The 11,807-nt window shown below is 26.5% G+C and overlaps 1 long non-coding RNA gene across 1 annotated transcript; it reads left to right on the top strand.

Moving 5' to 3' along the window:
• The first annotated feature begins 895 nt into the window (after positions 1-895).
• Positions 896-7,592, top strand: LOC107456156 (uncharacterized). Its single transcript, XR_006224740.3, has 4 exons — positions 896-1,055; positions 2,506-2,544; positions 5,906-5,920; positions 7,174-7,592. It is a non-coding gene; the product is annotated as an uncharacterized LOC107456156 (long non-coding RNA).
• The last annotated feature ends 4,215 nt before the right edge of the window (positions 7,593-11,807 follow it).

Raw genomic sequence — 11,807 nt, 5'->3', positions numbered from 1 at the left:
TATTATTCATATTCAGTGATACCAGACTCAAACTTCCAGCCCACCCCTGGATTTTGGGTGGGGGAAAATTTTGAAACCTTAAATATGAACCCCTATTTTCTATTACAGATTCGAATTTTCTAGAAAGTAGGACACTTTTTTTCTGGAGAATCCAAATCTGTAATAAAAAAATAGGGATTCATGTTTAAGGTTTCAATGTTGCCCCCACCCCACTTCAAGTAAGTGGGATGACATCGATTTTGGTATCATTAGATAACTTTAAAAAAATATTGAATATGAATAATTTTTAAAAAAAACAACTTAATATTGTATAGATGTTTGTTTGATGTAATGGCCTCCCTGTGACTTTCTAACACTTCATTTATTTACACACCTTTACCTGAAGAAGCTACTTTCTTAAGTAATTTTAGTTTATTTATGCTAGAATTTTTTTGGTGCAAAATATTTCTCTGAAGGCAGGTTGAAATTGATTGAATATATATTTACACTACGCTTTTTCTATCACTTAAAAACTACTTTCTTAAGAATAATAAAACAGCAAACAAACTTGTAAAATAAATTTTTCTACATTTAATAGTTGCAATAACATTTTTTACTACATCTTAGTATGTCTGATGCATTTTAATGCTTGTTAATAATCAAAGTAGATAAAATGCTTCATTTTTTAGAAATTTAATATAACTTCATAACTGTGTTTACGTTAGGCTATAAGGAAGTGAAACTAAAATGCACTTCTTCAAACATAAAGTTACGCAATAACTTCATTAATACAAAATTCCGCAATAAAACTTACAACTTATAGTTAAGTTTGATTTTAAATTTTAATCAATTTTTAATATCAAATTTATTTTGGTAATAAATTTGTAGTGAATATACTTTTACGTAGTATGTCTGTGTTGTTTAATGCTTTATTTTGTGTTGACTAAACAGTACATAAGGTAAAAGGATCAGAGCTGTGTTACCATTCAAGTTATAGCAAAAGAAGATGTCGACTTTATCAGCTTGTTATAAGCTTATCGCAGCCATTGCAATTGCAGTAGCTTTTATTAGTAGTGGTAAGATCATTTTTTGAATTAATTTTCTCACGTTCTTATTGTGGATTGATTAATTTAAACATGAGATTGATTAATGATTTTCATTATTTTTGGTTGAAATTTAAAACTTGGTGGTAGCACCACTACATTTATAGCTATTATCTCTTAGTTTTAATAGTTACAATAGTTAGAGGGACTATTGAAAAAAATTGTAAAAAAATGATTTAAATTGCTTATTTTAGTTAAGCAATGATATTATTTACATATGGTAGTTAAAATTTTTAAAAGTCACTTTTAATACATGTTCAGATAAGGAAGCAATAATAGTAAAGAAATTCAAAATATGAATATGATCATCACGGCAAATGATTTTAAATTATATAACTTTAATAATTTTTTTAACCTTCGTCAGCGCTAAATTTTAGCCTTACTTTAAAACTAAAAATTCGAGAACAACTCAGAAAACCTGCCTTATTAGAATTCTGTTTTTTCGTACGATAAATGATTTAGTGTATTATTTTCCTTAATAAAAATGTATGAATCACGTACTGTCTGATAGCAATATTTTGAAAGTTGTGAAAAATTCAAAACCAAAATTTAACATTTTCACAGACTTCTTTTTAATATTAGGATATTTGTTACGTTACATTAAAAATAAAAAAAGTAAAATGAGATTATAATATACTAATTAGAGAAAACTATTTCAAATAGTACTAGTGATGTAAACGTTTTTTTCATTTATAATCAGTATAACATTTAAATGACATAAAATAATAATGCATTATATCAATTTAAAAATGTTAAAATACTCTCAAAACATGCTTATTACCATTTTTCATTATTAATGCTAAATGCATCATTAATGCTTTCATTATTAATGCTAAAGCTAATGCTCATTATTAATGGCATTTACCATTATTAATGCTAAAATATAAAGGAATTTTGTGTTGTAAGACACTTTAATAATTTACTCTAGTCATTTAAATACTTTAAGAAAGCTCTAGATAAATAGATTTCGTTACAATTTTATTTTCTGTTGTTGAATTTAAATCGGATAAAATTCTTGTTTCATTGTAAAACACATTAATAATTTACACTAGTTAATTAACTATTTTAAAAAAGCTCTAGATCGATAGGTTTTGCTACAATTTTATTTTGTATTGTTGAATTTAAATCAGATAAAATTCTTGTTTCATTGTAAAACATTAAAGTTCGATCATACCTTTTTCTGAAAATTGCAAACCTTCATTTATTGAAACTGGGAAACAGAAATATGTTTTATAGTCTTTTCAATCAAATCATACCTTATCAAAAAGCTGAAAAGCACTCAAGTTTGAGATCTTTATTGTTAAATGTTAAAATCTAAGTCTTCGTTATGATATGCTTACACAATTATGCTACGCTAAATATATTTAAAGTTATGTATATTCAAATTGGATATAGATATATTCATTTCTCACATTTTTTTCAGCAATGGCAGCTCCAGTTGCAGAGCCAGATCCACAAAGAAGTATGTATAGCGATGAAAAAAAAACTTTAACTTCATTTTGTAAAAAGGTTTTTACCAGTTAAAAAATGCGCTTTATAATGTATTTCGTTCGAGTTTTTAAACTTCATACTAAGTACGGATAATAAAATAGTGAATGAAAAGCAGTATGAAGTATTCTGAAAGTTTTCTGATTGTCATAGTACACAATTTTAATTGCGCTATAATTTTTAATTACGTTTATTAGAAAAAAAATTAGAAAACTCTTTGGAGAATACAAAATAAGATATTAGCTGATATTATATGAAATATATTTAAATTTTTATTCAAGCATTTATTCTATCATGAACGCATGTCCTTCAAGTTGGCTTTAGATATAACTCATGGAATGGTCTGACATGCAGCAAAAAATATCCTTTAAAGTTTTTTCTTTCTCTATAAAGCAGTGCATTTTTTGATGAGCTTGATAACTAATTGTGAAACTAGGTGAGAATAAAAACTGATTTCCTGAGCAGAAACAATACATAACAGCATGTCGCTAGAATTTTTAATTGCGTAACCACTAGAATTTTTAATTATGTTTATTAGAAAAAAAATTAGAAAACTCTTTGGAGAATACAAAATAAGATATTAGCTGATATTATATGAAATATATCTGAATTTTTATTCAATTATTTATTCTATCATGAACGCATGGCCTTCAAGTTGGCTTTAGATATAACTCTGACATGCAGCAAAAAATATTTCTTAAAGTTTCTTTTTCTCTTTAAAGCAGTGCATTTTTTGACGAGCTTGATAACTAATTGTGAAACTTTGTGAGAATAAAAACTGATTTCCTGAGTAGAAACAATGCATAACCATAAATTTTTGTCTGTTGAGACGGAGTGTTCAGGTGTGGTTGGAAGTATGGTGTAGTAGACTAGCTGAAGAATGTGATGAAAACAGGATAATGAAAATGACATTTGAAGATGAAAAATGGATCATAATTAATAAAACTTTTATTTAGTAGTATTTGCAGAGCTCGAGATACAAAAATTATATTTTATCCATGATAATGTTCAAAGTTAAATAAATTTTGCATAGTAATATTAATATGGACAGGCCACGGGAGACAAATTCCCCATGACCTGCCTAATCAAAAGCCAAATTAAAAGTACGTGTATTTGTTCCCAACGGACACAGGAGAAGCAATAATAGTAGATCCAAAGTTGGCGATTTATTAAAATATAACATAGCCAAAACAAAGCCAACCCTCCATATTAATATTGGGTTCAAAAATACATTGGCGATCACGAGTCGTCAACAAATTTCAGCGAATTACTGCAAGCATGCAACTGAAATATTTTTGCTGTTGGAAATTTAGAATTAAAAAGTTATTAATAGATTTTTGTTTTCGATTTGGTACACGACAGTCAATCAATGAGTCTGCATTAGTATTGAAATAGAGAGTTAGCCGTTGCATTGATCGATAAAAAAAATAAATATTTTATGTTCCCTCTAAAAGATTAAGTCTTTGATTTATTTTAAATATATTTCGATTAATAAAAAATAAGCTTAAGTAATTAAAGATACTAGTGGGCTGTACCCCTGTTCGCTCGCCAATCCCCGAAAATTGCTACGCAATCTTATATGGTTTGCCTCGCAAACCAAACTTGCTTCGCTCGCTACTAACTTAGGTACATAGCAAATTCACAAAATTCTAAGAATTCAAAACAATTATTCAAATCCATGAAAAAAACTTTTTTTTAAAAAAAAATTACATTTTTTTAGTAAATACTAAGTCATTAAAATAAATTTGAATTCAAATAGATGACATGTAATTCGTTAAACCTATTAGAAATGTGCTATAGTATAAAATCTTAAGATAAAATTTCTAAAACTGATATCTCTTTAAAAAGGTTAAAATTTTGGCTATAATTTAGTCTATTAAAAATTGAAGTGAATTGCAATGGAAAAACCTGCATAAACAAATAAATTCTAGTAAAACAAATAAATTCGTGATATAAATAAAAAATTGTTAAATAAATTCGTAATATATAAATTCGTGAAAAAAAGCGCTTTCGACAAAATACTAAAATAGAGATCTATCGACAAAGACTACTCACTTCTGCCTTGCTTATGCGCTCTCTGGTTATTTCAGTTTCCGTTTTTGAAAGCGCTATATGTTGAGCCATCTCAGTTAGATTTGGCATGTGACATTTTTAGCGGCAATCATGGGTCGATTTTCTAGCGTTGCCATTCGGGGAGTTGTTATGAGGCTTTTTTTTGTCGCCGTGTAAGAGAAATATATATATAGATTTTAAAGGTTAGGAAATAAATATGTAAAGCCAATTGTGGCATCATATTATCCTATCTCCTTTCCATTATTTTTTTATTAGTTCTTTAAATCATTGGTCATTCTTGGAAAAACTGATATCGGGGACACATTATTCCTTTTTACAAGTTAATTTTTTTAAAAAGTAAAATGATCATGATTTATGTCTCTTAAAGTTTATTAGCGATTTTTGATAAGCAAATGATGCTAGGGATTTTGTTTCAGTTCATTCTTAAAGTTTGTCTAAAAGGATTTAGTATTTATTTCTATACCTCCTTATCTATAAAAGTTTTATGATGAACTGGAACAAAATTTGTTGCGTCTTACATAAAAAAGAAGTTGCGTCTAACTTTTGAAATATTGATTGTTTACTGTGCTGCATCCAATAACACCAAAAGAAGCTATTTCTGAAAATTTCTAGCAGATCTACAGTACACAGAAAAAAAACTCGAACACCTTAGTAACTTTTGATCGAATGATTTTATCCCGTACTAGGACTCAATCCTAATGATTCGAAAGCTTCATCTGAAATATGCTAATTAATAAGGGCTAATGAGTTAGATAAGGTGAGCTGTTGAAACTTTGAACACTTTAAAGGAAATTTCGCTTTTAAATGTGTACTATAGCTAATCACAATTACTTTTATTTCCAGTTTTTTTTGTATCTCTTACTCGTTTTATTTTATAAGATTTTATTTTGCTCCTTTATTCTTGTTTCTTATAGTCTCCTTATTTTTTGAACTCACTTTGTATTTATTAAATTTAGAGTATAACTACATAAATGTTTTATTACACTATAACCGTACAATTAATTTAGATTGTGGATTTCTCAAAAAGATACATTTAAAATATGAAAACATTTAAAGAGGTTCATAGGGAAGAATGAAACGAAAAAGCAGATTTTAAATTCAACTTAATAGGAATGCTCTAGTGCATTTAAACATAATTAATAGATATTACGAATTTAAAAATAAGAAAAACGAACTATTAAGGAAGGAATTGGACAAAATAATTGTGCATACTTTTGTTTATTATATAATTAATCTAAACATAAATCTTTTTTCACTTTCAGACTGTGGTTTCTGTGGTAGTTATATTTTAATTTAATTCACATAATTAATTTTACAGAATTTTTTAACTGAATATGTTTATTTTCAGTTAACGAAATTTGAAAAGTATTTTTTTCATTAAAATAAGATTTCTTTAACATTATGTAAACATAAGAATTCAAAATTTTTAACTTAAAATTTATCATATAAGCTGAAAAACTCATTACTTTTTAAAACAATACAGAGTTTAAGAAAACAATATATTTTTCCAAGCATGAGAGGTTTTCCAAATCAGAATTCGCGCAAAAAAAAGTTCATGAATTTACTTAAAAATGTCTTTTGCAGTAAAATACACCTTAAAATGATGTCTTTTCTAAAAGCAGGAAAGAAAACATTTAAAAACATAATGCTTTGGTGAGAGATATTTTTTCTATGTTGGAAAATGTCTAAAAAAAATGACAAAGTTTTTTAAAAATTAAATTTTATTTTAAACCTGAAATATTTTAAAAAACACTAGCACTGAAACACAGGGTGGTAAAATTAACACTTAATTGAACTTATTGAGCTAGATGAAATAAAAATAAAATTTTCAGTGCAATGGGCTTGTCATCATTGGCAATATGGCGCAGACGTATAACCAAATTATGAAAAATTAAAAGAAAGTACCGAATCACAAATGCTTTCAATGATTTCTATGGAAGTTTTAAACTCAGAGATCGTTTAGGAGTAATATTCATAAACTTCGTTTTAAATATTCATCCGTAAAAACGAATCACCAATGATAGGTCGCGATTGAACTGTTTAGGTTAGAATAATGTTTGTTAAGGACAAGGAATAATAAAGGAATTAATCTTCTAAGGCTAAAATTTTGTACAAAACGATATTAAGAAGCGTGCATGATTTTCGATAATAAAAAAATACTAATTATTTTTTGTATGAAGTATTTCGATTTCTATTTATTGAGAATTATTATGGGTAAAGTATAAGATGGAATTCATATGATTTCGAGTTATCTTTTGATAATGTAAGTTAAATTGAAGCGAACCAAACTGAATATTGTAGAAAATATTTATAATGTAAGACAAATAATTCTTTTGTGGGAAATTTACGTAGCTCATATAATAATTAAAATAATTAAAAATATTGAATAGGAAAATTATTAAATAATATATTTTATTTTGTACTGCATTATACTATATATTGTACCATACTATATACTGTACTGTATAAAAATTATACTATGTTTCTTTTCTGAGAAATATAGTCATGCATTTTTGAAATACTATTTTAGCTGTAAGAGGTAAGTATAACCTTGATGCCATATTTATAATTCGTTATTAATTTATAACAGTTTTCAAAAAGTTATTACAATTTAACACTAATTTAACACATTTTTAAGATCATTAAAGTATTAATAAAAATATTAGTTACACTGCTAAAAAGCAAATCTGGATAGTAATCTTAAAATAGTTTTAGACTCTACAAGTTCTTACATAAGTTACTTTTAAAAACAAAAAACTTCATTAATTATTTAATAACTTCGTGACTCGACCCAGAGATCCAATTTTCGATAACCACAATCGAGTTTACATCTGTCAATTATGGTCATCTAATTAAATTTAATGATTTAATTTTTCTTATTAATTGAGTAGTAAGCAAAAAACTTATATTACAATATATATTATGCATCCAGTTACAAGATCAAGGCAACATCAAGGATCAAGGATCCAGTTACAAGATCATAACGCAAAATTTGATAGGAAGTATCGGCACGTCAAAGAAGGAGCACAAAAAAATTACCTGACAGAATTTAAAATAGTATAAAGCCACGAGTCATGTGTTAATTTAGAAAATTGAGTTTTGTAGAGTCCTGCTCATCTCATCAGCAGGTCGTTTTATTAACAGCAATTTCATGATAAATAGTTTTGTTGGTACGTCATTTAGTCGAGAGGGTTATCTCGTCAACATTTCGTCGACATGGTCATTTCGTTGACAAGATGATTAGGCCTTCAATGTCGTTTCGTCAACGCGGTTATTTTGTTGATAGGTTGATTTCGTCGACAAGTTGATTTTGTAGACAGTTCGATTTTGTCGACAGGTCGATTTTGTCAACAGGTTGATTTCATCGAAGTTATTGTCAGCGAAATAAATAACCTCTTTTTCCCTCGAAGAAATATATTATTATGTAACATTCCAATTTCGAACTTACAAGCAGCTCCGGAGTTGACTTATTGGGAAGAAAAAACTAAACATTTCTCATTTACCCTTTGTTGATGCAGATGGGCCAACAGTGTCACTCATATATATATATATATATATATATATATATATATATATATATATATATATATATATATATATATATATATATATATATATATATATATATATATATATATATATATATATATATATATATATATATATATATAGTTTAACGCAGAAACAGACATCGGGGTTTCATGCTGTATTTCATAACCTTAAATTATGAAAATGCTAAATATAACATTTTTCACTTATTTTATTTTATTAATTAATACGAAATAATTAAAAAAATTGGAAATATGTATAATATAAGTTTTGCGTCAAAGGGTTAAAGTCAATACATCTGTTGTATTTACATTATGTTTCGATAAAATATCCATATATCGAAATTTTTATGATTGGTTTGTTTTCGTTTGATCATTAATAATTATTTGCAATATTTTTTTTGCAGGTTAAAGGTAAGCGAAGTTTTGATAATTATGTCTAATTTTGAAACTAAAACGATTTATAATGAAAAACTAAATACGACAAATAAAAAAATAAGAAATAAAAAAAAGGAGATAAGAAGAGAAAGAAGTTCTTTTATTTTCTTTTAAAATAAGTGATTGAAACCCATATGAATGAAATTCGATATTTTGTAACGGAAGACAGAAAGTCATAAAAAATTTATTACATATTCTGTTCTTATTTTCTTTCTTTTTTTATCGATTTTCAATACTGCTCTTATTAATTCAATTTCTTAACCGAGTGTGCCTTAACCCACGGTATACTTTGTGGAGTAAGGTGCATAGACTCGTTTTCCTTTAATAAGATGTTCATAATAATAATTGAAAATAAAATAATCTTTCGAAAAGGACTTAAGGTTGTTTTTCTTTTAAAATGGCAAAAGTTGGATTGCTAAGTGGCTTATCTAAGCATTACCACTCACAAAATACAGTTTAATATATTGAGATCTGTTATAAATATCATTTTCGAGAGAACATTTTAAAAATGACACTGTTTATAACTGTTTAAACAAATAATAATAAAATTTCAATAAAATCTTGTACACTATAAAAAATTCCTGATCAAATTACGGTATAAATTACCGGCACTTTTTGTGCATAACCCGTAAAATCTATTTTAGCGGAAAATCCATTTTTACTGTAAAATATTATACTTTAACTATTACAGTAATATTTATTCAACTGAAGTGATTAAGTTTTCACGATAAAAAATTATTACTGTAAAAATTCAGTATGTAAAATTTTTTGCTACGTAAAATATTCTGATAAAAATGTATTTGACAATAAAAGGTATCGACAACCTGAGTATATTTTCATCGTAATTTGTTCCGGAATTTTTTACAGGGTTACAAACCATTTCTCAAGGAAAGTAATTACCTCTCAAAATTCGTTTTTTGAAAAGTTCTCCTTAAAGTTTCACTTAAAGCTTTAGTTTAACTTTAAAGTTTCTGCATTTCGATATTTTCAATCCGATGTAACTATTATCGTATAATCCTATAATAAAATATTAAAACCCTATTAGCTTAAAAAGGCTCAATTACTTAATTAAAAGTAAACTTAACTTAAAATAAAATTCACTTATCAATAATTTCTATTAAAATAAAAACTGCTTCTCTATTTTTTAAATCTTTTCCATTTTATCATTTCATTTATAATAGAATTCAATCAGTTACTGAACTACAGTAGTTAGTTACTATTTCTGCATATGCAATTTAATTTTGGATCGAAATGTAAATACAAGTTATTTTTGCAGGTGAGACTTTCGTGCATGTCAGAAATATGGAAACAGACCTGGAATATGAGGGAAGGAAGAAAAAAAAATTTGGATTATAATAATAAGAAAATTTTATGTAATTAATACATATACTTATAATTTTTATTAATATAATTAAATGCAATCTAAATAAAAGCAATTTTTTCAGGAATATAATTTTCAATTTTATTTTTGTCATAAATGTACTCACATTTCTATATGGAAAGAAACATTCCGGTAAAATTGCCTGTTTGGTAATGAATTTTCTCGTAAAAAAATATAAATAGGGTATTAATAAAAATTGTTCAATAAATTCTTTATTTAAGTAATTTATTTGGCAATATTTCTGTTCTTATGGTATTTTTACCGGATATTCTGGTTTTCAAAATTGTAGTTCCTATCACCACACATTTAGATTTTACTTCAAACTCTAAGGTTTCACGATAAAATTATCAAATTTTATCACATATTATGAAATTATATTTTATTGTTAATTTCACCAAAATCATTAATACGAATATTACCGAACTTGTAGTGTTCCCATAGAGCCAGAAATACGATAAAGTTTACTATATTCTAGTAGTTTTGGCCATACTTTTTTACTCAGTTTATGAGCAATAATTTAATTATTAACATAGCTTAATTGAAAGAATATCTCTTAATTTTTTATTATAGATAATAAGTTGAAAGAAGAACCATTTTTATTTTAAATTTCCATTTGCTCATTTTTTTGGTATGCTACCTATCTAAAGAAACAAAAGTAAATGTCTGGATATAGCAGCTTAGTTAAAATATTTTTAATCAAACACAAGGCTATTTCTTAATAATAAAAATTTATTTTAATTTATTATTAAACGTGCACAAAATCTTTTGAATTTTTTTAAAAAAATGCCTTTTTATTTAATCATGTAATTTTTAAGTATTAACTCGTTGAATGCCATGGGAGTCAGCGGTGACCCGCGAAGCCAAGATTATTAGAAACACATAATTCTAGTAAATTTTTAGTGCTTTTAATTTTTTTATATTATTATCGTTACTAAAATGGTTTGAAGAAGTTAATGCAAAACATCCTGAGAAAATCATTTTGTCCAGACGGGCACAAGCCTTGTAAAATTAGCGTGGCTTTAAACGTGTTAATAAGTTTATTTATGTTTTCAAATATATGTAACAGCGCATCACTTGCTGTATAAGTTAAACTTAATAAGTAACCAAATACTTTGGTTATTGACATTAAGAAGAGCATAAATTAAAATAATTTACAGTTATCAAGTATCTTGTTCACACAGAGATTTTTATTTAAATTAAAATAAAAGCAGGGTAAAAATACAAACTTTCATTTTGCAACTTAAGTTCATAAACAGAATTACATTCACCAATATTAAAAACAATATTAATTGCTTACGCCAAATTGAAAAAGCCTGATCCTCTTCTTCCGTTTCAGTTCTGCAATAAAGGCTTATTTTCCAAATTCATTCTTGTCTAGTTTTAGGAAAGGCAGTTAATTACCATAAAAGTTGTGCAAAATTTCAGTTTCGTGTTCCTTTTATGTCAATTTTAAGGTCACGCCAAATATGCACACACATGTTTGTTTTCTCAGGTACTACTCAATGATATGTATTCACAGAAATATGTACCTTTGTGGTGGTTCACTGTTGGTACTAGCAGAATTTGACGGTCAAAGTCTAAAAAGTATCTTTTTCGCAAAGATTCCGGAATGCGCTTTGAACTTCGACGTAAAGGTCAACTGAAAATATTTATGTTTTCTGATAATAACTGTCAGTGTTGTGATTCAGTCGTTAAAAGTGTTTTTCCTCAAAAATTCATATAATTTGCATTTCTGACCTTCCAAAACTAAGAAAATGTTTTTTCTTCTCAAAAATAAAATAACACGTGTGTAATAGT

Source organism: Parasteatoda tepidariorum, chromosome 9 (assembly GCF_982258835.1).
Source record: "Parasteatoda tepidariorum strain Cologne lab strain chromosome 9, Ptep-v5.0, whole genome shotgun sequence".
Taxonomy (NCBI): Eukaryota; Metazoa; Arthropoda; class Arachnida; order Araneae; family Theridiidae; genus Parasteatoda; species Parasteatoda tepidariorum.
The sequence above is the reverse complement of the archived record's forward strand: the minus strand, read 5'-3'. Positions and strand labels throughout refer to the sequence as shown.